The sequence below is a fragment of the Phyllobates terribilis genome, unplaced genomic scaffold (assembly GCF_046119375.1).
Source record: "Phyllobates terribilis strain yellow unplaced genomic scaffold, ASM4611937v1 Scaffold_3__8_contigs__length_932513732, whole genome shotgun sequence".
NCBI lineage: Eukaryota > Metazoa > Chordata > Amphibia > Anura > Dendrobatidae > Phyllobates > Phyllobates terribilis.
In genome coordinates, this window is record NW_027362763.1 from 2814646 (window position 1) to 2840804 (window position 26159).

Sequence of the window (26159 nt, forward strand, 5' to 3'; positions counted from 1 at the left end):
AGAACTCATTGTTTTTTTGCATTTGGTGGTGTTTGGAATCTTTTTCACTTTCTGTGCTAAGGATTATGCTTTTATTTCTTTCTTGGTAACACTTTAGCTACCTTAGTGGGCAGAAAGCAAAGCTAATTGAGAGAATTTGTAGGCAGAGGTGGAAAATCTACATAACTGATTCCAAAAACTCCTCTGTCTTTAGAGTTAGTGTTGAAAATGCCAAAAATGGCAGAGGTCTTTAGGGGGAGTTTGGTGCTGCTGTTGACTCTTTGTAATCTGTTTGAGCTAAGGCTCATAGTGTACTTTCTTTCTTGGTAAGAGTTTAGTTACCTTATTGGCAAAAAAGTGAAAATAATTGAGAGAAATGTAAGAATTGGTGGAAAAGCTCCATAGCTGATTCACAAGAATTCATCTTTGAGTTTTGGACAATGCTTTGCCTTGTTTTTAAACTTTTTAGTAATTGGCTCTTTCAAGACATATTCAGTCCTCCTTTTTTAAGTAAAACTTTAGCAGATTTAACAGCCAAAATCCCAAACCAGTCAAGCGGGTATATGCATTGGTGGTATAGTGGTGAGCATAGCTGTTACCCAAGCAGTTGACCCGGGTTCGATTTCCAGCCAATGCAATACTGATGTAGTTTTATTTCTGGCATATCATACATTTTACAAACTATTTTGTAATGTTAGTGCAGAAAATGTAAAAAAAAAAGCTGATCCTGTAAGCATTGGTGGTATAGGGGTGAGCATAGCTTCCTTCCATGCAGTTGACCCGGGTTCAATTCCCGGCCAATACAAAACAGTGGTGTTTTTTTTTTTCAGGCACGTCATACTTTTTACTAACAATTTTGTAGGGTTAGTGCAGAAAATGTGAAAAAAATGCTGGGTACCTTAAGCATTTTTGGTATAGTGGTGAGCAAACCTGCCTTCCAAGCAGTTGACCTGCGATTGATTCCTGGTCAATGCAATACTTATGTGGGTTTTTTTTTCCTGGCACGTCTTATTTTTACTAATAATTTCGTATTGTTAGTGCAGAAAATGTAAGAAAAAAACATGGTTTCTGTAAGTGTTGGTGGTATAGTGGTGAGAATCGCTGCCTTCCAAGTAGTTGACCCGAGTTTGATTCTCAGCCAACGCATGAATTGTTTTTCACATTTGGTGATGCTTTTAGTCTGTTTTAATTTTTCGTGTTAAGTCTCAGGCTCTTCTTTCTTCTTAGAGTTTAGCAACCACGAAAATGAGAAAAAAATTGAAGAGAATATTTCTTAGCTTTTTTTCAACTGTCTCATCTAACTGATCTTCTGCTCTTCAGTTGTTGATTAAACACTTTGTAGGGTTAGTCTCCAATATAAAAGCAATGTCAGGGTTGGCATTGGTGTTATGCTGGTGGGTGTAGTTGCTTTTAAAACAATAGGCCATAGTTTAATTCTTGAAGAACTCATTGTTTTTTTGCATTTGGTGGTGTTTGGACTCTTTTTCACTTTCTGTGCTAAGGCTTATGCTTTTATTTCTTTCTTGGTAACACTTTAGCTACCTTAGTTGGCAAAAAGCAAAGCTAATTGAGAGAATTTGTAGGCAGAGGTGGAAAAGCTACATAACTGATTCCAAAAACTCCTCTGTCTTTAGAGTTAGTGTTAAAAATGCCAAAAATGGCAGAGGTCTTTACGGGTAATTTGTTGCGGGTGCTGACTCTTTGTAATCTGTTTGAACTAAGGCTCATAGTGTACTTTCTTTCTTGGTAAGAGTTTAGTTACCTTATTGGCAAAAAAGTGAAAATAATTGAGAGAATTGTAAGAATTGGTGGTAAAGCTCCATAGCTGATTCACAAGAATTCATCTTTGAGTTTTGGACAATGGTTTGCCTTGTTTTTAAACTTTTTAGTAATTGGCTCTTTCAAGACATATTCAGTCCTCCATTTTTTAAGTAAAACTTTAGCAGATTTAACAGCTATAATCCCAAACCATTCAAGTTGGTTCATGCATTGGTGGTATAGTGGTGAGCATAGCTGCTTCCCAAGCAGTTGACCCGGGTTTGATTCCCGGCCAATGCAATACTTATGTAGTTTTATTTCTGGCTTATCATACATTTTACAAACTATTTTGTAATGTTAGTGCAGAAAATGTAAAAAAAAAAAGCTGATCCTGTAAGCATTGGTGGTATAGTGGTGAGCATAGCTGCTTTCCAAGCAGTTGACCCGGGTTCGATTCCTGGCCAATGCAAAACATGAGTGTGTTTTTTTTTCAGGCACGTCATAATTTTTACTAACAATTTTGTAGGGTTAGTGCAGAAAATGTGAAAAAGATGCTGGGTACCTTAAGCATCTTTGGTATAGTGGTGAGCAAACCTGCCTTCCAAGCAGTTGACCTGCGATTGATTCCTGGTCAATGCAATACTTATGTGGGTTTTTTTTCCCTGGCACGTCTTACTTTTTACTAATAATTTTGTATTGTTAGTGCAGAAAATGTAAGAAAAAAACATGGTTTCTGTAAGTGTTGGTGGTATAGTGGTGAGAATCGCTGCCTTCCAAGTAGTTGACCCGAGTTTGATTCTCAGCCAACGCATGAATTGTTTTTCACGTTTGGTGATGCTTTTAGTCTGTTTAAATTTTTCGTGTTAAGTCTCAGGCTCTTCTTTCTTCTTAGAGTTTAGCAACCACGAAAATGAGAAAAAAATTGAAGAGAATATTTCTTAGCTTTTTTTCAACTGTCTCATCTAACTGATCTTCTGCTCTTCAGTTGTTGATTAAACACTTTGTAGGGTTAGTCTCCAATATAAAAGCAATGTCAGGGTTGGCATTGGTGTTATGCTGGTGGGTGTAGTTGCTTTTAAAACAATAGGCCATAGTTTAATTCTTGAAGAACTCATTGTTTTTTTGCATTTGGTGGTGTTTGGACTCTTTTTCACTTTCTGTGCTAAGGCTTATGCTTTTATTTCTTTCTTGGTAACACTTTAGCTACCTTAGTTGGCAAAAAGCAAAGCTAATTGAGAGAATTTGTAGGCAGAGGTGGAAAAGCTACATAACTGATTCCAAAAACTCCTCTGTCTTTAGAGTTAGTGTTAAAAATGGCAGAGGTCTTTACGGGTAATTTGTTGCGGGTGCTGACTCTTTGTAATCTGTTTGAACTAAGGCTCATAGTGTACTTTCTTTCTTGGTAAGAGTTTAGTTACCTTATTGGCAAAAAAGTGAAAATAATTGAGAGAATTGTAAGAATTGGTGGTAAAGCTCCATAGCTGATTCACAAGAATTCATCTTTGAGTTTTGGACAATGGTTTGCCTTGTTTTTAAACTTTTTAGTAATTGGCTCTTTCAAGACATATTCAGTCCTCCATTTTTTAAGTAAAACTTTAGCAGATTTAACAGCTATAATCCCAAACCATTCAAGTTGGTTCATGCATTGGTGGTATAGTGGTGAGCATAGCTGCTTCCCAAGCAGTTGACCCGGGTTTGATTCCCGGCCAATGCAATACTTATGTAGTTTTATTTCTGGCTTATCATACATTTTACAAACTATTTTGTAATGTTAGTGCAGAAAATGTAAAAAAAAAAAGCAGATCCTGTAAGCATTGGTGGTATAGTGGTGAGCATAGCTGCTTTCCAAGCAGTTGACCAGGGTTCGATTCCTGGCCAATGCAAAACATGGGTGTGTTTTTTTTTCAGGCACGTCATAATTTTTACTAACAATTTTGTAGGGTTAGTGCAGAAAATGTGAAAAAGATGCTGGGTACCTTAAGCATTTTTGGTATAGTGGTGAGCAAACCTGCCTTTCAAGCAGTTGACCTGCGATTGATTCCTGGTCAATGCAATACTTATGTGGGTTTTTTTTCCCTGGCACGTCTTACTTTTTACTAATAATTTTGTATTGTTAGTGCAGAAAATGTAAGAAAACAAAATGGCTTCTGTAAGTGTTGGTGGTATAGTGGTGAGCATAGCTGCTTTCCAAGCAGTTGACCCGGGTTCGATTCCCGGCCAATGCATGAATTGTTTTTCACATTTGGTGATGCTTTTAGTCTGTTTTAATTTTTCGTGTTAAGGCTCATGCTCTTCTTTCTTCTTAGAGTTTAGCAACCACGAAAATGAGAAAAAAATTGAAGAGAATATTTCTTAGATTTTTTTCAACTGTCTCATCTAACTGATCTTCTGCTCTTCAGTTGTTGATTAAATACTTTGTAGGGTTAGTCTCCAATACGAAAGCAATGTCAGGGTTGGCATTGGTGTTATGCTGGTGGGTGTAGTTGCTTTTAAAACAATAGGCCATAGTTTAATTCTTGAAGAACTCATTGTTTTTTTTCCATTTGGTGGTGTTTGGACTCTTTTTCACTTTCTGTGCTAAGGCTTATGCTTTTATTTCTTTCTTGGTAACACTTTAGCTACCTTAGTGGGCAGAAAGCAAAGCTAATTGAGAGAATTTGTAGGCAGAGGTGGAAAAGCTACATAACTGATTCCAAAAATTCCTCTGTCTTTAGAGTTAGTGTTAAAAATGCCAAAAATGGCAGAGGTCTTTAGGGGGAATTTTGTGCTACTGTTGACTCTTTGTAATCTGTTTGAGCTAAGGCTCATAGTTTACTTTCTTTCTTGGTAAGAGTTTAGTTACCTTATTGTCAAAAAAGTGAAACTAATTGAGAGAATTGTAAGAATTGGTGGAAAAGCTCCATAGCTGATTCACAAGAATTCATCTTTGAGTTTTGGACAATGCTTTGCCTTGTTTTTAAACTTTTTAGTAATTGGCTCTTTCAAGACATATTCAGTCCTCCTTTTTCTAAGTAAAACTTTAGCAGATTTAACGGCCATAATCCCAAACCAGTCAAGTTGGTTCATGCATTGGTGGTATAGTGGTGAGCATAGCTGCTTCCCAAGCAGTTGACCCGGGTTCGATTCCCGGCCAATGCAATACTTATGTAGTTTTATTTCTGGCATATCATACATTTTACAAACTATTTTGTAATGTTAGTGCAGAAAATGTAAAAAAAAAAGCTGACCCTGTAAGCATTGGTGGTATAGTGGTGAGCATAGCTGCCTTCCAAGCAGTTGACCTGGGTTTCATTCCCGGCCAATACAAAACACCGGTGTTTTTTTTTTTCAGGCACGTCATACTTTTTACTAACAATTTTGTAGGGTTAGTGCAGAAAATGTGAAAAAAATGCTGGGTACCTTATGCATTTTTGGTATAGTGGTGAGCAAACCTGCCTTCCAAGCAGTTGACCTGCGATTGATTCCTGGTCAATGCAATACTTATGTGGGTTTTTTTTCCCTGGCACGTCTTACTTTTTACTAATAATTTTGTATTGTTAGTGCAGAAAATGTAAGAAAAAAACATGGCTTCTGTAAGTGTTGGTGTTATCATGGTGAGCATAGCTGCCTTCCAAGCAGTTGATCCTGGTTCGCTTCCCGGCCAAAGCATGAATTGTTTTTCACATTTGGTGATGCTTTTAGTCTGTTTTAATTTTTCTTGTTAAGGCTCATGCTCTTCTTTCTTCTTAGAGTATAGCAACCACGAAAATGAGAAAAAAATTGAAGAGAATATATCTTAGATTTTTTTCAACTGTCTCATCTAACTGATCTTCTGCTCTTCAGTTGTTGATTAAATACTTTGTAGGGTTAGTATCCAATACGAAAGCAATGTCAGGGTTGGCAATGGTGTTATGCTGGTGGGTGTAGTTGCTTTTAAAACAATAGGCCATAGTTTAATTCTTGAAGAACTCATTGTTTTTTGCATTTGGTGGTGTTTGGAATCTTTTTCACTTTCTGTGCTAAGGCTTATGCTTTTATTTCTTTCTTGGTAACACTTTAGCTACCTTAGTGGGCAGAAAGCAAAGCTAATTGAGAGAATTTGTAGGCAGAGGTGGAAAAGCTACATAACTGATTCCAAAAACTCCTCTGTCTTTAGAGTTAGTGTTAAAAATGCCAAAAATGGCAAAGGTCTTTAGAGGGAATTTGGTGCTGCGGTTGACTCTTTGTAATCTGTTTGAGCTAAGGCTCATAGTGTACTTTCTTTCTTGGTAAGAGTTTAGTTACCTTATTGGCAAAAAAGTGAAAATAATTGAGAGAAATGTAAGAATTGGTGGAAAAGCTACATAGCTGATTCACAAGAATTCATCTTTGAGTTTTGGACAATGCTTTGTCTTGTTTTTAAACTTTTTAGTAATTGGCTCTTTCAAGTCCTCCTTTTTTAAGTAAATCTTTAGCACATTTAACAGCCATAATCCCAAACGAGTCAAGTGGGTTCATGCATTGGTGGTATAGTGGTGAGCATAGCTGCTTCCCAAGCAGTTGACCAGGGTTCGATTTCCAGCCAATGCAATACTTATGTAGTTTTATTTCTGGCATACCATACAGTTTACAAACTATTTTGTAATATTAGTGCAGAAAATGTAAAAAAAAAGCTGACCCTGTAAGCATGGGTGGTATAGGGGTGAGCATAGCTGCCTTCCAAGCAGTTGACCTGGGTTCAATTCCCAGCCAATGCTAAACATCGGTGTTTTTTTTTTTCAGGCACGTCATACTTTTTACTAACAATTTTGTAGGGTTAGTGCAGAAAATGTGAAAAAAATGCTGGGTACCTTAAGCATTTTTGGTATAGTGGTGAGCAAACCTGCCTTCCAAGCAGTTGACCTGCGATTGATTCCTGGTCAATGCAATACTTATGTGGGTTTTTTTTTCCTGGCACGTCTTAATTTTTACTAATAATTTTGTATTGTTAGTGCAGAAAATGTAAGAAAAAAACATGGCTTTTGTAAGTGTTGGTGGTATAGTGGTGAGCATAGCTGCCTTCCAAGCAGTTGACCACGGTTCGATTCCCAGCCAATGCATGAATTGTTTTTCACATTTGGTGATGCGTTTAGTCTGTTTTAATTTTTCGTGTTAAGGCTCATGCTCTTCTTTCTTCTTAGAGTTTAGCAACCACGAAAATGAGAAAAAAATTGAAGAGAATATTTCTTAGATTTTTTTCAACTGTCTCATCTAACTGATCTTCTGCTCTTCAGTTGTTGATTAAATACTTTGTAGGGTTAGTCTCCAATACGAAAGCAATGTCAGGGTTGGCATTGGTGTTATGCTGGTGGGTGTAGTTGCTTTTAAAACAATAGGCCATAGTTTAATTCTTGAAGAACTCATTGTTTTTTTCCATTTGGTGGTGTTTGGAATCTTTTTCACTTTCTGTGCTAAGGCTTATGCTTTTATTTCTTTCTTGGTAACACTTTAGCTACCTTAGTGGCAAAAAGCAAAGCTAATTGAGAGAATTTGTAGGCAGAGGTGGAAAAGCTACATAACTGATTCCAAAAACTCCTCTGTCTTTAGAGTTAGTGTTAAAAGTGCCAAAAATGGCAGAGGTCTTTAGGGGGAATTTGGTGCTGCTGTTGACTCTTTGTAATCTGTTTGAGCTAAGGCTCATAGTGTACTTTCTTTCTTGGTAAGAGTTTAGTTACCTTATTGGCAAAAAAGTGAAAATAATTGAGAGAAATGTAAGAATTGGTGTAAAAGCTACATAGCTGATTCACAAGAATTCATCTTTGAGTTTTGGACAATGCTTTGCCTTGTTTTTAAACTTTTTAGTAATTGGCTCTTTCAAGACATATTCAGTCCTACTTTTTTAAGTAAAAGTTTAGCAGATTTAACAGCCATAATCCCAAACCAGTCAAGTTGGTTCATGCATTGGTGGTATAGTGGTGAGCATAGCTGCTTCCCAAGCAGTTGACCCTGGTTCGTTTCCCGGCCAGTGCAATACTTATGTAGTTTTATTTCTGGCATATCATACATTTTAGAAACTATTTTGTAATGTTAGTGCAGAAAATGTAAAAAAAAAAGCTGACCCTGTAAGCATTGGTGGTATAGTGGTGAGCATAGCTGCCTTCCAAGCAGTTGACCTGGGTTTCATTCCCGGCCAATACAAAACACCGGTGTTTTTTTTTTTCAGGCACGTCATACTTTTTACTAACAATTTTGTAGGGTTAGTGCAGAAAATGTGAAAAAAATGCTGGGTACCTTAAGCATTTTTGGTATAGTGGTGAGCAAACCTGCCTTCCAAGCAGTTGACCTGCGATTGATTCCTGGTCAATGCAATACTTATGTGGGGGTTTTTTTCCTGGCACGTCTTACTTTTTACTAATAATTTCGTATTGTTAGTGCAGACAATGTAAGAAAAAATTATGGCTTCTGTAAGTGTTGGTGGTATAGTGGTGAGAATGACTGCCTTCCAAGTAGTGTGACCCGAGTTCAATTCTCAGCCAACGCATGAATTGTTTTTCACATTTGGTGATGCTTTTAGTCTGTTTTAATTTTTCATGTTAAGTCTCAGGCTCTTCTATCTTCTTAGAGTTTAGCAACCACGAAAATGAGAAAAAAATTGAAGAGAATATTTCTTAGCTTATATTCAACTGTCTCATCTAACTGATCTTCTGCTCTTCAGTTGTTGATTAAAAACTTTGTAGGGTTAGTCTCCAATATGAAAGCAATGTCAGGGTTGGCATTGGTGTTATGCTGGTGGGTGTAGTTGCTTTTAAAACAAATGGCCATAGTTTAATTCTTGAAGAACTCATTGTTTTTTTGCATTTGGTGGTGTTTGGACTCTTTTTCACTTTCTGTGCTAAGGCTTATGCTTTTATTTCTTTCTTGGTAACACTTTAGCTACCTTAGTTGGCAAAAAGCAAAGCTAATTGAGAGAATTTGTAGGCAGAGGTGGAAAAGCTACATAACTGATTCCAAAAACTCCTCTGTCTTTAGAGTTAGTGTTAAAAATGCCAAAAATGGCAGAGGTCTTTAGGGGGAATATGGTGCTGGTGCTGACTCTTTGTAATCTTTTTGAGCTAAGGCTCATAGTGTACTTTCTTTCTTGGTAAGAGTTTAGTTACCTTATTGGCAAAAAAGTGAAAATAATTGAGAGAATTGTAAGAATTGGTGGAAAAGCTCCATAGCTGATTCACAAGAATTCATCTTTGAGTTTTGGACAATGCTTTGCCTTGTTTTTAAACTTTTTAGTAATTGGCTCTTTCAAGACATATTCAGTCCTACTTTTTTAAGTAAAAGTTTAGCAGATTTAACAGCCATAATCCCAAACCAGTCAAGTTGGTTCATGCATTGGTGGTATAGTGGTGAGCATAGCTGCTTCCCAAGCAGTTGACCCGGGTTCGATTCGCGGCCAATGCAATACTTATGTAGTTTTATTTCTGGCATATCATACATTTTACAAACTATTTTGTAATGTTAGTGCAGAAAATGTAAAAAAAAAAGCTGACCCTGTAAGCATTGGTGGTATAGTGGTGAGCATAGCTGCCTTCCTAGCAGTTGACCCAGGTTCGATTCCCGGCCAATACTAAACACCGGTGTTTTTTTTTTTCAGGCACGTCATACTTTTTACTAACAATTTTGTAGGGTTAGTGCAGAAAATGTGAAAAAAATGCTGGGTACCTTATGCATTTTTGGTATAGTGGTGAGCAAACTTGCCTTCCAAGCAGTTGACCTGCGATTGATTCCTGGTCAATACAATACTTATGTGGGTTTTTTTTTCCTGGCACGTCTTACTTTTTACTAATAATTTCGTATTGTTAGTGCAGAAAATGTAAGAAAAAAACATGGCTTCTGTAAGTGTTGGTGGTATAGTGGTGAGCAAAGCTGCCTTCCAAGCTGTTGACTCAGGTTCGATTCCTGGCCAACGCATGAATTGTTTTTCACATTTGGTGATGCTTTTAGTCTGTTTTAATTTTTCGTGTTAAGGCTCATGCTCATCTTTCTTCTTAGAGTTTAGCAACCACGAAAATGAGAAAAAAATTGAAGAGAATATTTCTTAGATTTTTTTCAACTGTCTCATCTAACTGATCTTCTGCTCTTCAGTTGTTGATTAAATACTTTGTAGGGTTAGTCTCCAATACGAAAGCAATGTCAGGGTTGGCATTGGTGTTATGCTGGTGGGTGTAGTTGCTTTTAAAACAATAGGCCATAGTTTAATTCTTGAAGAACTCATTGTTTTTTTCCATTTGGTGGTGTTTGGAATCTTTTTCACTTTCTGTGCTAAGGCTTATGCTTTTATTTCTTTCTTGGTAACACTTTAGCTACCTTAGTGGGCAGAAAGCAAAGCTAATTGAGAGAATTTGTAGGCAGAGGTGGAAAAGCTACATAACTGATTCCAAAAACTCCTCTGTCTTTAGAGTTAGTGTTAAAAATGCCAAAAATGGCAGAGGTCTTTAGGGGGAATTTGGTGCTGCTGTTGACTCTTTGTAATCTGTTTGAGCTAAGGCTCATAGTGTACTTTCTTTCTTGGTAAGAGTTTAGTTACCTTATTGTCAAAAAAGTGAAACTAATTGAGAGAATTGTAAGAATTGGTGGAAAAGCTCCATAGTTGATTCACAAGAATTCATCTTTGAGTTTTGGACAATGCTTTGCCTTGTTTTTAAACTTTTTAGTAATTGGCTCTTTCAAGACATATTCAGTCCTCCTTTTTCTAAGTAAAACTTTAGCAGATTTAACGGCCATAATCCCAAACCAGTTAAGTTGGTTCATGCATTGGTGGTATAGTGGTGAGCATAGCTGCTTCCCAAGCAGTTGACCCGGGTTCGATTCCCGGCCAATGCAATACTTATGTAGTTTTATTTCTGGCATATCATACATTTTACAAACTATTTTGTAATGTTAGTGCAGAAAATGTAAAAAAAGCTGATCCTGTAAGCATTGGTGGTAGAGTGGTGAGCATAGCTGCCTTCCAAGCAGTTGACCTGGGTTCAATTCCCGGCCAATGCAAAACATGGGTGTGTTTTTTTTTCAGGCACGTCATAATTTTTACTAACAATTTTGTAGGGTTAGTGCAGAAAATGTGAAAAAAATGCTGGGTACCTTAAGCATTTTTGGTATAGTGGTGAGCAAACCTGCCTTCCAAGCAGTTGACCTGCGATTGATTCCTGGTCAATGCAATACTTATGTGGGTTTTTTTTTTCCTGGCACGTCTTACTTTTTACTAATAATTTTGTATTGTTAGTGCAGAAAATGTAAGAAAACAAAATGGCTTCTGTAAGTGTTGGTGGTATAGTGGTGAGCATAGCTGCTTTCCAAGCAGTTGACTCGGGTTCGATTCCCGGCCAATGCATGAATTGTTTTTCACATTTGGTGATGCTTTTAGTCTGTTTTAATTTTTCGTGTTAAGGCTCATGCTCTTCTTTCTTCTTAGAGTTTAGCAACCACGAAAATGAGAAAAAAATTGAAGAGAATATTTCTTAGATTTTTTTCAACTGTCTCATCTAACTGATCTTCTGCTCTTCAGTTGTTGATTAAATACTTTGTAGGGTTAGTCTCCAATACGAAAGCAATGTCAGGGTTGGCATTGGTGTTATGCTGGTGGGTGTAGTTGCTTTTAAAACAATAGGCCATAGTTTAATTCTTGAAGAACTCATTGTTTTTTTTCCATTTGGTGGTGTTTGGACTCTTTTTCACTTTCTGTGCTAAGGCTTATGCTTTTATTTCTTTCTTGGTAACACTTTAGCTACCTTAGTGGGCAGAAAGCAAAGCTAATTGAGAGAATTTGTAGGCAGAGGTGGAAAAGCTACATAACTGATTCGAAAAATTCCTCTGTCTTTAGAGTTAGTGTTAAAAATGCCAAAAATGGCAGAGGTCTTTAGGGGGAATTTTGTGCTACTGTTGACTCTTTGTAATCTGTTTGAGCTAAGGCTCATAGTTTACTTTCTTTCTTGGTAAGAGTTTAGTTACCTTATTGTCAAAAAAGTGAAACTAATTGAGAGAATTGTAAGAATTGGTGGAAAAGCTCCATAGCTGATTCACAAGAATTCATCTTTGAGTTTTGGACAATGCTTTGCCTTGTTTTTAAACTTTTTAGTAATTGGCTCTTTCAAGACATATTCAGTCCTCCTTTTTCTAAGTAAAACTTTAGCAGATTTAACGGCCATAATCCCAAACCAGTCAAGTTGGTTCATGCATTGGTGGTATAGTGGTGAGCATAGCTGCTTCCCAAGCAGTTGACCCGGGTTCGATTCCCGGCCAATGCAATACTTATGTAGTTTTATTTCTGGCATATCATACATTTTACAAACTATTTTGTAATGTTAGTGCAGAAAATGTAAAAAAAAAAGCTGACCCTGTAAGCATTGGTGGTATAGTGGTGAGCATAGCTGCCTTCCAAGCAGTTGACCTGGGTTTCATTCCCGGCCAATACAAAACACCGGTGTTTTTTTTTTTCAGGCACGTCATACTTTTTACTAACAATTTTGTAGGGTTAGTGCAGAAAATGTGAAAAAAATGCTGGGTACCTTATGCATTTTTGGTATAGTGGTGAGCAAACCTGCCTTCCAAGCAGTTGACCTGCGATTGATTCCTGGTCAATGCAATACTTATGTGGGTTTTTTTTCCCTGGCACGTCTTACTTTTTACTAATAATTTTGTATTGTTAGTGCAGAAAATGTAAGAAAAAAACATGGCTTCTGTAAGTGTTGGTGTTATCATGGTGAGCATAGCTGCCTTCCAAGCAGTTGATCCTGGTTCGCTTCCCGGCCAAAGCATGAATTGTTTTTCACATTTGGTGATGCTTTTAGTCTGTTTTAATTTTTCTTGTTAAGGCTCATGCTCTTCTTTCTTCTTAGAGTATAGCAACCACGAAAATGAGAAAAAAATTGAAGAGAATATATCTTAGATTTTTTTCAACTGTCTCATCTAACTGATCTTCTGCTCTTCAGTTGTTGATTAAATACTTTGTAGGGTTAGTATCCAATACGAAAGCAATGTCAGGGTTGGCAATGGTGTTATGCTGGTGGGTGTAGTTGCTTTTAAAACAATAGGCCATAGTTTAATTCTTGAAGAACTCATTGTTTTTTGCATTTGGTGGTGTTTGGAATCTTTTTCACTTTCTGTGCTAAGGCTTATGCTTTTATTTCTTTCTTGGTAACACTTTAGCTACCTTAGTGGGCAGAAAGCAAAGCTAATTGAGAGAATTTGTAGGCAGAGGTGGAAAAGCTACATAACTGATTCCAAAAACTCCTCTGTCTTTAGAGTTAGTGTTAAAAATGCCAAAAATGGCAAAGGTCTTTAGAGGGAATTTGGTGCTGCGGTTGACTCTTTGTAATCTGTTTGAGCTAAGGCTCATAGTGTACTTTCTTTCTTGGTAAGAGTTTAGTTACCTTATTGGCAAAAAAGTGAAAATAATTGAGAGAAATGTAAGAATTGGTGGAAAAGCTACATAGCTGATTCACAAGAATTCATCTTTGAGTTTTGGACAATGCTTTGTCTTGTTTTTAAACTTTTTAGTAATTGGCTCTTTCAAGTCCTCCTTTTTTAAGTAAATCTTTAGCACATTTAACAGCCATAATCCCAAACGAGTCAAGTGGGTTCATGCATTGGTGGTATAGTGGTGAGCATAGCTGCTTCCCAAGCAGTTGACCAGGGTTCGATTTCCAGCCAATGCAATACTTATGTAGTTTTATTTCTGGCATACCATACAGTTTACAAACTATTTTGTAATATTAGTGCAGAAAATGTAAAAAAAAAAGCTGACCCTGTAAGCATGGGTGGTATAGGGGTGAGCATAGCTGCCTTCCAAGCAGTTGACCTGGGTTCAATTCCCAGCCAATGCTAAACATCGGTGTTTTTTTTTTTCAGGCACGTCATACTTTTTACTAACAATTTTGTAGGGTTAGTGCAGAAAATGTGAAAAAAATGCTGGGTACCTTAAGCATTTTTGGTATAGTGGTGAGCAAACCTGCCTTCCAAGCAGTTGACCTGCGATTGATTCCTGGTCAATGCAATACTTATGTGGGTTTTTTTTTCCTGGCACGTCTTAATTTTTACTAATAATTTTGTATTGTTAGTGCAGAAAATGTAAGAAAAAAACATGGCTTTTGTAAGTGTTGGTGGTATAGTGGTGAGCATAGCTGCCTTCCAAGCAGTTGACCACGGTTCGATTCCCAGCCAATGCATGAATTGTTTTTCACATTTGGTGATGCGTTTAGTCTGTTTTAATTTTTCGTGTTAAGGCTCATGCTCTTCTTTCTTCTTAGAGTTTAGCAACCACGAAAATGAGAAAAAAATTGAAGAGAATATTTCTTAGATTTTTTTCAACTGTCTCATCTAACTGATCTTCTGCTCTTCAGTTGTTGATTAAATACTTTGTAGGGTTAGTCTCCAATACGAAAGCAATGTCAGGGTTGGCATTGGTGTTATGCTGGTGGGTGTAGTTGCTTTTAAAACAATAGGCCATAGTTTAATTCTTGAAGAACTCATTGTTTTTTTCCATTTGGTGGTGTTTGGAATCTTTTTCACTTTCTGTGCTAAGGCTTATGCTTTTATTTCTTTCTTGGTAACACTTTAGCTACCTTAGTGGGCAAAAAGCAAAGCTAATTGAGAGAATTTGTAGGCAGAGGTGGAAAAGCTACATAACTGATTCCAAAAACTCCTCTGTCTTTAGAGTTAGTGTTAAAAGTGCCAAAAATGGCAGAGGTCTTTAGGGGGAATTTGGTGCTGCTGTTGACTCTTTGTAATCTGTTTGAGCTAAGGCTCATAGTGTACTTTCTTTCTTGGTAAGAGTTTAGTTACCTTATTGGCAAAAAAGTGAAAATAATTGAGAGAAATGTAAGAATTGGTGTAAAAGCTACATAGCTGATTCACAAGAATTCATCTTTGAGTTTTGGACAATGCTTTGCCTTGTTTTTAAACTTTTTAGTAATTGGCTCTTTCAAGACATATTCAGTCCTACTTTTTTAAGTAAAAGTTTAGCAGATTTAACAGCCATAATCCCAAACCAGTCAAGTTGGTTCATGCATTGGTGGTATAGTGGTGAGCATAGCTGCTTCCCAAGCAGTTGACCCTGGTTCGTTTCCCGGCCAGTGCAATACTTATGTAGTTTTATTTCTGGCATATCATACATTTTAGAAACTATTTTGTAATGTTAGTGCAGAAAATGTAAAAAAAAAAGCTGACCCTGTAAGCATTGGTGGTATAGTGGTGAGCATAGCTGCCTTCCAAGCAGTTGACCTGGGTTTCATTCCCGGCCAATACAAAACACCGGTGTTTTTTTTTTTCAGGCACGTCATACTTTTTACTAACAATTTTGTAGGGTTAGTGCAGAAAATGTGAAAAAAATGCTGGGTACCTTAAGCATTTTTGGTATAGTGGTGAGCAAACCTGCCTTCCAAGCAGTTGACCTGCGATTGATTCCTGGTCAATGCAATACTTATGTGGGGGTTTTTTTCCTGGCACGTCTTACTTTTTACTAATAATTTCGTATTGTTAGTGCAGACAATGTAAGAAAAAATTATGGCTTCTGTAAGTGTTGGTGGTATAGTGGTGAGAATGACTGCCTTCCAAGTAGTGTGACCCGAGTTCAATTCTCAGCCAACGCATGAATTGTTTTTCACATTTGGTGATGCTTTTAGTCTGTTTTAATTTTTCATGTTAAGTCTCAGGCTCTTCTATCTTCTTAGAGTTTAGCAACCACGAAAATGAGAAAAAAATTGAAGAGAATATTTCTTAGCTTATATTCAACTGTCTCATCTAACTGATCTTCTGCTCTTCAGTTGTTGATTAAAAACTTTGTAGGGTTAGTCTCCAATATGAAAGCAATGTCAGGGTTGGCATTGGTGTTATGCTGGTGGGTGTAGTTGCTTTTAAAACAAATGGCCATAGTTTAATTCTTGAAGAACTCATTGTTTTTTTGCATTTGGTGGTGTTTGGACTCTTTTTCACTTTCTGTGCTAAGGCTTATGCTTTTATTTCTTTCTTGGTAACACTTTAGCTACCTTAGTTGGCAAAAAGCAAAGCTAATTGAGAGAATTTGTAGGCAGAGGTGGAAAAGCTACATAACTGATTCCAAAAACTCCTCTGTCTTTAGAGTTAGTGTTAAAAATGCCAAAAATGGCAGAGGTCTTTAGGGGGAATATGGTGCTGGTGCTGACTCTTTGTAATCTTTTTGAGCTAAGGCTCATAGTGTACTTTCTTTCTTGGTAAGAGTTTAGTTACCTTATTGGCAAAAAAGTGAAAATAATTGAGAGAATTGTAAGAATTGGTGGAAAAGCTCCATAGCTGATTCACAAGAATTCATCTTTGAGTTTTGGACAATGCTTTGCCTTGTTTTTAAACTTTTTAGTAATTGGCTCTTTCAAGACATATTCAGTCCTACTTTTTTAAGTAAAAGTTTAGCAGATTTAACAGCCATAATCCCAAACCAGTCAAGTTGGTTCATGCATTGGTGGTATAGTGGTGAGCATAGCTGCTTCCCAAGCAGTTGACCCGGGTTCGATTCGCGGCCAATGCAATACTTATGTAGTTTTATTTCTGGCATATCATACATTTTACAAACTATTTTGTAATGTTAGTGCAGAAAATGTAAAAAAAAAAGCTGACCCTGTAAGCATTGGTGGTATAGTGGTGAGCATAGCTGCCTTCCTAGCAGTTGACCCAGGTTCGATTCCCGGCCAATACTAAACACCGGTGTTTTTTTTTTTCAGGCACGTCATACTTTTTACTAACAATTTTGTAGGGTTAGTGCAGAAAATGTGAAAAAAATGCTGGGTACCTTATGCATTTTTGGTATAGTGGTGAGCAAACTTGCCTTCCAAGCAGTTGACCTGCGATTGATTCCTGGTCAATACAATACTTATGTGGGTTTTTTTTTCCTGGCACGTCTTACTTTTTACTAATAATTTCGTATTGTTAGTGCAGAAAATGTAAGAAAAAAACATGGCTTCTGTAAGTGTTGGTGGTATAGTGGTGAGCAAAGCTGCCTTCCAAGCTGTTGACTCAGGTTCGATTCCTGGCCAACGCATGAATTGTTTTTCACATTTGGTGATGCTTTTAGTCTGTTTTAATTTTTCGTGTTAAGGCTCATGCTCATCTTTCTTCTTAGAGTTTAGCAACCACGAAAATGAGAAAAAAATTGAAGAGAATATTTCTTAGATTTTTTTCAACTGTCTCATCTAACTGATCTTCTGCTCTTCAGTTGTTGATTAAATACTTTGTAGGGTTAGTCTCCAATACGAAAGCAATGTCAGGGTTGGCATTGGTGTTATGCTGGTGGGTGTAGTTGCTTTTAAAACAATAGGCCATAGTTTAATTCTTGAAGAACTCATTGTTTTTTTCCATTTGGTGGTGTTTGGAATCTTTTTCACTTTCTGTGCTAAGGCTTATGCTTTTATTTCTTTCTTGGTAACACTTTAGCTACCTTAGTGGGCAGAAAGCAAAGCTAATTGAGAGAATTTGTAGGCAGAGGTGGAAAAGCTACATAACTGATTCCAAAAACTCCTCTGTCTTTAGAGTTAGTGTTAAAAATGCCAAAAATGGCAGAGGTCTTTAGGGGGAATTTGGTGCTGCTGTTGACTCTTTGTAATCTGTTTGAGCTAAGGCTCATAGTGTACTTTCTTTCTTGGTAAGAGTTTAGTTACCTTATTGTCAAAAAAGTGAAACTAATTGAGAGAATTGTAAGAATTGGTGGAAAAGCTCCATAGTTGATTCACAAGAATTCATCTTTGAGTTTTGGACAATGCTTTGCCTTGTTTTTAAACTTTTTAGTAATTGGCTCTTTCAAGACATATTCAGTCCTCCTTTTTCTAAGTAAAACTTTAGCAGATTTAACGGCCATAATCCCAAACCAGTTAAGTTGGTTCATGCATTGGTGGTATAGTGGTGAGCATAGCTGCTTCCCAAGCAGTTGACCCGGGTTCGATTCCCGGCCAATGCAATACTTATGTAGTTTTATTTCTGGCATATCATACATTTTACAAACTATTTTGTAATGTTAGTGCAGAAAATGTAAAAAAAGCTGATCCTGTAAGCATTGGTGGTAGAGTGGTGAGAATAGCTGCCTTCCAAGCAGTTGACCTGGGTTCAATTCCCGGCCAATGCAAAACATGGGTGTGTTTTTTTTTCAGGCACGTCATAATTTTTACTAACAATTTTGTAGGGTTAGTGCAGAAAATGTGAAAAAAATGCTGGGTACCTTAAGCATTTTTGGTATAGTGGTGAGCAAACCTGCCTTCCAAGCAGTTGACCTGCGATTGATTCCTGGTCAATGCAATACTTATGTGGGTTTTTTTTTTCCTGGCACGTCTTACTTTTTACTAATAATTTTGTATTGTTAGTGCAGAAAATGTAAGAAAACAAAATGGCTTCTGTAAGTGTTGGTGGTATAGTGGTGAGCATAGCTGCTTTCCAAGCAGTTGACCCGGGTTCGATTCCCGGCCAATGCATGAATTGTTTTTCACATTTGGTGATGCTTTTAGTCTGTTTTAATTTTTCGTGTTAAGGCTCATGCTCTTCTTTCTTCTTAGAGTTTAGCAACCACGAAAATGAGAAAAAAATTGAAGAGAATATTTCTTAGATTTTTTTCAACTGTCTCATCTAACTGATCTTCTGCTCTTCAGTTGTTGATTAAATACTTTGTAGGGTTAGTCTCCAATACGAAAGCAATGTCAGGGTTGGCATTGGTGTTATGCTGGTGGGTGTAGTTGCTTTTAAAACAATAGGCCATAGTTTAATTCTTGAAGAACTCATTGTTTTTTTTCCATTTGGTGGTGTTTGGACTCTTTTTCACTTTCTGTGCTAAGGCTTATGCTTTTATTTCTTTCTTGGTAACACTTTAGCTACCTTAGTGGGCAGAAAGCAAAGCTAATTGAGAGAATTTGTAGGCAGAGGTGGAAAAGCTACATAACTGATTCCAAAAATTCCTCTGTCTTTAGAGTTAGTGTTAAAAATGCCAAAAATGGCAGAGGTCTTTAGGGGGAATTTTGTGCTACTGTTGACTCTTTGTAATCTGTTTGAGCTAAGGCTCATAGTTTACTTTCTTTCTTGGTAAGAGTTTAGTTACCTTATTGTCAAAAAAGTGAAACTAATTGAGAGAATTGTAAGAATTGGTGGAAAAGCTCCATAGCTGATTCACAAGAATTCATCTTTGAGTTTTGGACAATGCTTTGCCTTGTTTTTAAACTTTTTAGTAATTGGCTCTTTCAAGACATATTCAGTCCTCCTTTTTCTAAGTAAAACTTTAGCAGATTTAACGGCCATAATCCCAAACCAGTCAAGTTGGTTCATGCATTGGTGGTATAGTGGTGAGCATAGCTGCTTCCCAAGCAGTTGACCCGGGTTCGATTCCCGGCCAATGCAATACTTATGTAGTTTTATTTCTGGCATATCATACATTTTACAAACTATTTTGTAATGTTAGTGCAGAAAATGTAAAAAAAAAAGCTGACCCTGTAAGCATTGGTGGTATAGTGGTGAGCATAGCTGCCTTCCAAGCAGTTGACCTGGGTTTCATTCCCGGCCAATACAAAACACCGGTGTTTTTTTTTTTTCAGGCACGTCATACTTTTTACTAACAATTTTGTAGGGTTAGTGCAGAAAATGTGAAAAAAATGCTGGGTACCTTAAGCATTTTTGGTATAGTGGTGAGCAAACCTGCCTTCCAAGCAGTTGACCTGCGATTGATTCCTGGTCAATGCAATACTTATGTGGGGGTTTTTTTCCTGGCACGTCTTACTTTTTACTAATAATTTCGTATTGTTAGTGCAGACAATGTAAGAAAAAATTATGGCTTCTGTAAGTGTTGGTGGTATAGTGGTGAGAATGACTGCCTTCCAAGTAGTGTGACCCGAGTTCAATTCTCAGCCAACACATGAATTGTTTTTCACATTTGGTGATGCTTTTAGTCTGTTTTAATTTTTCATGTTAAGTCTCAGGCTCTTCTATCTTCTTAGAGTTTAGCAACCACGAAAATGAGAAAAAAATTGAAGAGAATATTTCTTAGCTTATATTCAACTGTCTCATCTAACTGATCTTCTGCTCTTCAGTTGTTGATTAAAAACTTTGTAGGGTTAGTCTCCAATATGAAAGCAATGTCAGGGTTGGCATTGGTGTTATGCTGGTGGGTGTAGTTGCTTTTAAAACAAATGGCCATAGTTTAATTCTTGAAGAACTCATTGTTTTTTTGCATTTGGTGGTGTTTGGACTCTTTTTCACTTTCTGTGCTAAGGCTTATGCTTTTATTTCTTTCTTGGTAACACTTTAGCTACCTTAGTTGGCAAAAAGCAAAGCTAATTGAGAGAATTTGTAGGCAGAGGTGGAAAAGCTACATAACTGATTCCAAAAACTCCTCTGTCTTTAGAGTTAGTGTTAAAAATGCCAAAAATGGCAGAGGTCTTTAGGGGGAATATGGTGCTGGTGCTGACTCTTTGTAATCTTTTTGAGCTAAGGCTCATAGTGTACTTTTTTTCTTGGTAAGAGTTTAGTTACCTTATTGGCAAAAAAGTGAAAATAATTGAGAGAATTGTAAGAATTGGTGGAAAAGCTCCATAGCTGATTCACAAGAATTCATCTTTGAGTTTTGGACAATGCTTTGCCTTGTTTTTAAACTTTTTAGTAATTGGCTCTTTCAAGACATATTCAGTCCTACGTTTTTAAGTAAAAGTTTAGCAGATTTAACAGCCATAATCCCAAACCAGTCAAGTTGGTTCATGCATTGGTGGTATAGTGGTGAGCATAGCTGCTTCCCAAGCAGTTGACCCGGGTTCGATTCGCGGCCAATGCAATACTTATGTAGTTTTATTTCTGGCATATCATACATTTTACAAACTATTTTGTAATGTTAGTGCAGAAAATGTAAAAAAAAAAGCTGACCCTGTAAGCATTGGTGGTATAGTGGTGAGCATAGCTGCCTTCCAAGCAGTTGACCCAGGTTCGATTCCCGGCCAATACTAAACACCGGTGTTTTTTTTTTTCAGGCACGTCATACTTTTTACTAACAATTTTGTAGGGTTAGTGCAGAAAATGTGAAAAAAATGCTGGGTACCTTATGCATTTTTGGTATAGTGGTGAGCAAACCTGCCTTCCAAGCAGTTGACCTGCGATTGATTCCTGGTCAATACAATACTTATGTGGGTTTTTTTTTCCTGGCACGTCTTACTTTTTACTAATAATTTCGTATTGTTAGTGCAGAAAATGTAAGAAAAAAACATGGCTTCTGTAAGTGTTGGTGGTATAGTGGTGGGAATCGCTGCCTTCCAAGTAGTTGACCCGAGTTCGATTCTCAGCTAACGCATGAATTGTTTTTCACATTTGGTGATGCTTTTAGTCTGTTTTAATTTTTCGTGTTAAGTCTCAGGCTCTTCTTTCTTCTTAGAGTTTAGCAACCATGAAAATGAGAAAAAAATTGAAGAGAATATTTCTTAGCTTTTTTTCAACTGTCTCATCTAACTGATCTTCTGCTCTTCAGTTGTTGATTAAACACTTTGTAGGGTTAGTCTCCAATACGAAAGCAATGTCAGGGTTGGCATTGGTGTTATACTGGTGGGTGTAGTTGCTTTTAAAACAATAGGCCATAGTTTAATTCTTGAAGAACTCATTGTTTTTTTGCATTTGGTGGTGTTTGGACTCTTTTTCACTTTCTGTGCTAAGGCTTATGCTTTTATTTCTTTCTTGGTAACACTTTAGCTACCTTAGTTGGCAGAAAGCAAAGTTAATTGAGAGAATTTGTAGGCAGAAGTGGAAAAGCTACATAACTGATTCCAAAAACTCCTCTGTCTTTAGAGTTAGTGTTAAAAATGCCAAAAATGGCAGAGGTCTTTAGGGGTAATTTGGTGCTGGTGCTGACTCTTTGTAATCTTTTTGAGCTAAGGCTCATAGTGTACTTTCTTTCTTGGTAAGAGTTTAGTTACCTTATTGGCAAAAAAGTGAAAATAATTGAGAGAATTGTAAGAATTGGTGGAAAAGCTCCATAGCTGATTCACAAGAATTCATCTTTGAGTTTTGGACAATGCTTTGCCTTGTTTTTAAACTTTTTAGTAATTGGCTCTTTCAAGACATACTCAGTCCTCCTTTTTTAAGTAAAACTTTAGCAGATTTAACAGCCAAAATCCCAAACCAGTCAAGTGGGTTCATGCATTTGTGGTATAGTGTTGAGCATAACTGCTTCCCAAGCAGTTGACCCGGGTTTGATTTCCAGCCAATGCAATACTTATGTAGTTTTATTTCTGGCATATCATACATTTTACAAACTATTTTGTAATGTTAGTGCAGAAAATGTAAAAAACAAGCTGACCCTGTAAGCATTGGTGGTATAGTGGTGAGCATAGCTGCCTTCCAAGCAGTTGACCCGGGTTCGATTCCCGGCCAATGCAAAACATGGGTGTGTTTTTTTTTCAGGCACGTCATAATTTTTACTAACAATTTTGTAGGGTTAGTGCAGAAAATGTTAAAAAAATGCTGGGTACCTTAAGCATTTTTGGTATAGTGGTGAGCAAACCTGCCTTCCAAGCAGTTGACTTGCGATTGATTCCTGGCCAATGCAATACTTATGTGGGTTTTTTTTTTCCTGGCACGTCTTACTTTTTACTAATAATTTTGTATTGTTAGTGCAGAAAATGTAAGAAAAAAACATGGCTTCTGTAAGTGTTGGTGGTATAGTGGTGAGCAAAGCTGCCTTCCAAGCTGTTGACCCAGGTTCGATTCCTGGCCAACGCATGAATTGTTTTTCACATTTGGTGATGCTTTTAGTCTGTTTTAATTTTTCGTGTTAAGGCTCATGCTCTTCTTTCTTCTTAGAGTTTAGCAACCACGAAAATGAGAAAAAAATTGAAGAGAATATTTCTTAGATTTTTTTCAACTGTCTCATCTAACTGATCTTCTGCTCTTCAGTTGTTGATTAAATACTTTGTAGGGTTAGTCTCCAATACGAAAGCAATGTCAGGGTTGGCATTGGTGTTATGCTGGTGGGTGTAGTTGCTTTTAAAACAATAGGCCATAGTTTAATTCTTGAAGAACTCATTGTTTTTTTCCATTTGGTGGTGTTTGGAATCTTTTTCACTTTCTGTGCTAAGGCTTATGCTTTTATTTCTTTCTTGGTAACACTTTAGCTACCTTAGTGGGCAGAAAGCAAAGCTAATTGAGAGAATTTGTAGGCAGAGGTGGAAAAGCTACATAACTGATTCCAAAAACTCCTCTGTCTTTAGAGTTAGTGTTAAAAATGCCAAAAATGGCAGAGGTCTTTAGGGGGAATTTGGTGCTGCTGTTGACTCTTTGTAATCTGTTTGAGCTAAGGCTCATAGTGTACTTTCTTTCTTGGTAAGAGTTTAGTTACCTTATTGTCAAAAAAGTGAAACTAATTGAGAGAATTGTAAGAATTGGTGGAAAAGCTCCATAGTTGATTCACAAGAATTCATCTTTGAGTTTTGGACAATGCTTTGCCTTGTTTTTAAACTTTTTAGTAATTGGCTCTTTCAAGACATATTCAGTCCTCCTTTTTCTAAGTAAAACTTTAGCAGATTTAACGGCCATAATCCCAAACCAGTTAAGTTCGTTCATGCATTGGTGGTATAGTGGTGAGCATAGCTGCTTCCCAAGCAGTTGACCCGGGTTCGATTCCCGGCCAATGCAATACTTATGTAGTTTTATTTCTGGCATATCATACATTTTACAAACTATTTTGTAATGTTAGTGCAGAAAATGTAAAAAAAGCTGATCCTGTAAGCATTGGTGGTAGAGTGGTGAGCATAGCTGCCTTCCAAGCAGTTGACCCGGGTTCAATTCCCGGCCAATGCAAAACATGGGTGTGTTTTTTTTTCAGGCACGTCATAATTTTTACTAACAATTTTGTAGGGTTAGTGCAGAAAATGTGAAAAAAATGCTGGGTACCTTAAGCATTTTTGGTATAGTGGTGAGCAAACCTGCCTTCCAAGCAGTTGACCTGCGATTGATTCCTGGTCAATGCAATATTTATGTGGGATTTTTTTTCCTGGCACGTCTTACTTTTTACTAATAATTTTGTATTGTTAGTGCAGAAAATGTAAGAAAAAAACATGGCTTCTGTAAGTGTTGGTGGTATAGTGGTGAGCATAGCTGCCTTCCAAGCTGTTGACCCGAGTTTGATTCCCGGCCAATGCATGAGTTGTTTTTCACATTTGGTGATGCTTTTAGTCTGTTTTAATTTTTCGTGTTAAGGCTCATGCTCTTCTTTCTTCTTAGAGTTTAGCAACCACGAAAATGAGAAAAAAATTGAAGAGAATATTTCTTAGATTTTTTTCAACTGTCTCATCTAACTGATCTTCTGCTCTTCAGTTGTTGATGAAATACTTTGTAGGGTTAGTCTCCAATACGAAAGCAATGTCAGGGTTGGCATTGGTGTTATGCTGGTGGGTGTAGTTGCTTTTAAAACAATAGGCCGTAGTTTAATTCTTGAAGAACTCATTGTTTTTTTCCATTTGGTGGTGTTTGGACTCTTTTTCACTTTCTGTGCTAAGGCTTATGCTTTTATTTCTTTCTTGGTAACACTTTAGCTACCTTAGTGGGCAGAAAGCAAAGCTAATTGAGAGAATTTGTAGGCAGAGGTGGAAAAGCTACATAACTGATTCCAAAAACTCCTCTGTCTTTAGAGTTAGTGTTAAAAATGCCAAAAATGGCAGAGGTCTTTAGGGGGAATTTGGTGCTGCTGTTTACTCTTTGTAATCTGTTTGAGCTAAGGCTCATAGTTTACTTTCTTTCTTGGTAAGAGTTTAGTTACCTTATTGTCAAAAATGTGAAACTAATTGAGAGAATTGTAAGAATTGGTGGAAAAGCTCCATAGCTGATTCACAAGAATTCATCTTTGAGTTTTGGACAATGCTTTGCCTTGTTTTTAAACTTTTTAGTAATTGGCTCTTTCAAGACATATTCAGTCCTCCTTTTTCTAAGTAAAACTTTAGCAGATTTAACGGCCATAATCCCAAACCAGTCAAGTTGGTTCATACATTGGTGGTATAGTGGTGAGCATAGCTGCTTCCCAAGCAGTTGACCCGGGTTCGATTCCCGGCCAATGCAATACTTATGTAGTTTTATTTCTGGCATATCATACATTTTACAAACTATTTTGTAATGTTAGTGCAGAAAATGTAAAAAAAAAAGCTGATCCTGTAAGCATTGGTGGTATAGTGGTGAGCATAGCTGCCTTCCAAGCAGTTGACCCGGGTTCGATTCCCGGCCAATGCAAAACATGGGTGTGTTTTTTTTTCAGGCACGTCATAATTTTTACTAACAATTTTGTAGGGTTAGTGCAGAAAATGTGAAAAAAATGCTGGGTACCTTAAGCATTTTTGGTATAGTGGTGAGCAAACCTGCCTTCCAAGCAGTTGACCTGCGATTGATTCCTGGTCAATGCAATACTTATGTGGGGGTTTTTTTCCTGGCACGTCTTACTTTTTACTAATAATTTCGTATTGTTAGTGCAGAAAATGTAAGAAAAAAACATGGCTTCTGTAAGTGTTGGTGGTATAGTGGTGAGAATCGCTGCTTTCCAAGTAGTTGATCCAAGTTTGATTCTCAGCCAACGCTTGAATTGTTTTTCACATTTGGTGATGCTTTTAGTCTGTTTTAATTTTTCGTGTTAAGTCTCAGGCTCTTCTTTCTTCTTAGAGTTTAGCAACCACGAAAATGAGAAAAAAATTGAAGAGAATATTTCTTAGCTTTTTTTCAACTGTCTCATCTAACTGATCTTCTGCTCTTCAGTTGTTGATTAAACACTTTGTAAGGTTAGTCTCCAATATAAAAGCAATGTCAGGGTTGGCATTGGTGTTATGCTGGTGGGTGTAGTTGCTTTTAAAACAATAGGCCATAGTTTAATTCTTGAAGAACTCATTGTTTTTTTGCATTTGGTGGTGTTTGGACTCTTTTTCACTTTCTGTGCTAAGGCTTATACTTTTATTTCTTTCTTGGTAACACTTTAGCTACCTTAGTGGGCAGAAAGCAAAGCTAATTGAGAGAATTTGTAGGCAGAGGTGGAAAAGCTACATAACTGATTCCAAAAACTCCTCTGTCTTTAGAGTTAGTGTTAAAAATGCCAAAAATGGCAGAGGTCTTTAGGGGTAATTTGGTGCTGGTGCAGACTCTTTGTAATCTTTTTGAGCTAAGGATCATAGTGTACTTTCTTTCTTGGTAAGAGTTTAGTTACCTTATTGGTAAAAAAGTGAAAATAATTGAGAGAATTGTAAGAATTGGTGGAAAAGCTCCATAGCTGATTCACAAGAATTCATCTTTGAGTTTTGGACAATGCTTTGCCTTGTTTTTGAACTTTTTAGTAATTGGCTCTTTCAAGACATATTCAGTCCTCCTTTTTTTAAGTAAAACTTTAGTAGATTTAACAGCCATAATCCCAAATCCCTCAAGTTTGTTCATGCATTGGTGGTATAGTGGAGAGCATAGTTGCTTCCCAAGCAGTTAACCTGGGTTCGATT

At 37.0% G+C, this 26159-nt stretch overlaps 18 non-coding genes across 18 annotated transcripts; all 18 read left to right on the forward strand.

Annotated features, from left to right (window-relative positions):
- The first annotated feature begins 1965 nt into the window (after positions 1 to 1965).
- Positions 1966 to 2037, forward strand: TRNAG-CCC (transfer RNA glycine (anticodon CCC)). Its single transcript has one exon. It is a non-coding gene; the product is annotated as a tRNA-Gly (tRNA).
- Positions 2038 to 2134: 97 nt separating this feature from the next.
- Positions 2135 to 2206, forward strand: TRNAG-UCC (transfer RNA glycine (anticodon UCC)). Its single transcript has one exon. It is a non-coding gene; the product is annotated as a tRNA-Gly (tRNA).
- A 1173-nt stretch (positions 2207 to 3379) lies between these two features.
- TRNAG-CCC (transfer RNA glycine (anticodon CCC)) lies at positions 3380 to 3451 on the forward strand. Its single transcript has one exon. It is a non-coding gene; the product is annotated as a tRNA-Gly (tRNA).
- Positions 3452 to 3890: 439 nt separating this feature from the next.
- On the forward strand, positions 3891 to 3962 carry TRNAG-UCC (transfer RNA glycine (anticodon UCC)). Its single transcript has one exon. It is a non-coding gene; the product is annotated as a tRNA-Gly (tRNA).
- An 841-nt stretch (positions 3963 to 4803) lies between these two features.
- Positions 4804 to 4875, forward strand: TRNAG-CCC (transfer RNA glycine (anticodon CCC)). Its single transcript has one exon. It is a non-coding gene; the product is annotated as a tRNA-Gly (tRNA).
- A 4179-nt stretch (positions 4876 to 9054) lies between these two features.
- Positions 9055 to 9126, forward strand: TRNAG-CCC (transfer RNA glycine (anticodon CCC)). The gene has a single exon. It is a non-coding gene; the product is annotated as a tRNA-Gly (tRNA).
- A 1350-nt stretch (positions 9127 to 10476) lies between these two features.
- Positions 10477 to 10548, forward strand: TRNAG-CCC (transfer RNA glycine (anticodon CCC)). Its single transcript has one exon. It is a non-coding gene; the product is annotated as a tRNA-Gly (tRNA).
- A 1349-nt stretch (positions 10549 to 11897) lies between these two features.
- TRNAG-CCC (transfer RNA glycine (anticodon CCC)) lies at positions 11898 to 11969 on the forward strand. Its single transcript has one exon. It is a non-coding gene; the product is annotated as a tRNA-Gly (tRNA).
- Positions 11970 to 16150: 4181 nt separating this feature from the next.
- On the forward strand, positions 16151 to 16222 carry TRNAG-CCC (transfer RNA glycine (anticodon CCC)). Its single transcript has one exon. It is a non-coding gene; the product is annotated as a tRNA-Gly (tRNA).
- Positions 16223 to 17572: 1350 nt separating this feature from the next.
- TRNAG-CCC (transfer RNA glycine (anticodon CCC)) lies at positions 17573 to 17644 on the forward strand. The gene has a single exon. It is a non-coding gene; the product is annotated as a tRNA-Gly (tRNA).
- Positions 17645 to 18080: 436 nt separating this feature from the next.
- On the forward strand, positions 18081 to 18152 carry TRNAG-UCC (transfer RNA glycine (anticodon UCC)). Its single transcript has one exon. It is a non-coding gene; the product is annotated as a tRNA-Gly (tRNA).
- Positions 18153 to 18993: 841 nt separating this feature from the next.
- Positions 18994 to 19065, forward strand: TRNAG-CCC (transfer RNA glycine (anticodon CCC)). Its single transcript has one exon. It is a non-coding gene; the product is annotated as a tRNA-Gly (tRNA).
- Positions 19066 to 20416: 1351 nt separating this feature from the next.
- TRNAG-CCC (transfer RNA glycine (anticodon CCC)) lies at positions 20417 to 20488 on the forward strand. The gene has a single exon. It is a non-coding gene; the product is annotated as a tRNA-Gly (tRNA).
- Positions 20489 to 22004: 1516 nt separating this feature from the next.
- TRNAG-UCC (transfer RNA glycine (anticodon UCC)) lies at positions 22005 to 22076 on the forward strand. The gene has a single exon. It is a non-coding gene; the product is annotated as a tRNA-Gly (tRNA).
- Positions 22077 to 23259: 1183 nt separating this feature from the next.
- Positions 23260 to 23331, forward strand: TRNAG-CCC (transfer RNA glycine (anticodon CCC)). The gene has a single exon. It is a non-coding gene; the product is annotated as a tRNA-Gly (tRNA).
- A 93-nt stretch (positions 23332 to 23424) lies between these two features.
- TRNAG-UCC (transfer RNA glycine (anticodon UCC)) lies at positions 23425 to 23496 on the forward strand. The gene has a single exon. It is a non-coding gene; the product is annotated as a tRNA-Gly (tRNA).
- Positions 23497 to 24678: 1182 nt separating this feature from the next.
- TRNAG-CCC (transfer RNA glycine (anticodon CCC)) lies at positions 24679 to 24750 on the forward strand. Its single transcript has one exon. It is a non-coding gene; the product is annotated as a tRNA-Gly (tRNA).
- Positions 24751 to 24846: 96 nt separating this feature from the next.
- TRNAG-UCC (transfer RNA glycine (anticodon UCC)) lies at positions 24847 to 24918 on the forward strand. Its single transcript has one exon. It is a non-coding gene; the product is annotated as a tRNA-Gly (tRNA).
- Positions 24919 to 26159: the final 1241 nt, after the last annotated feature.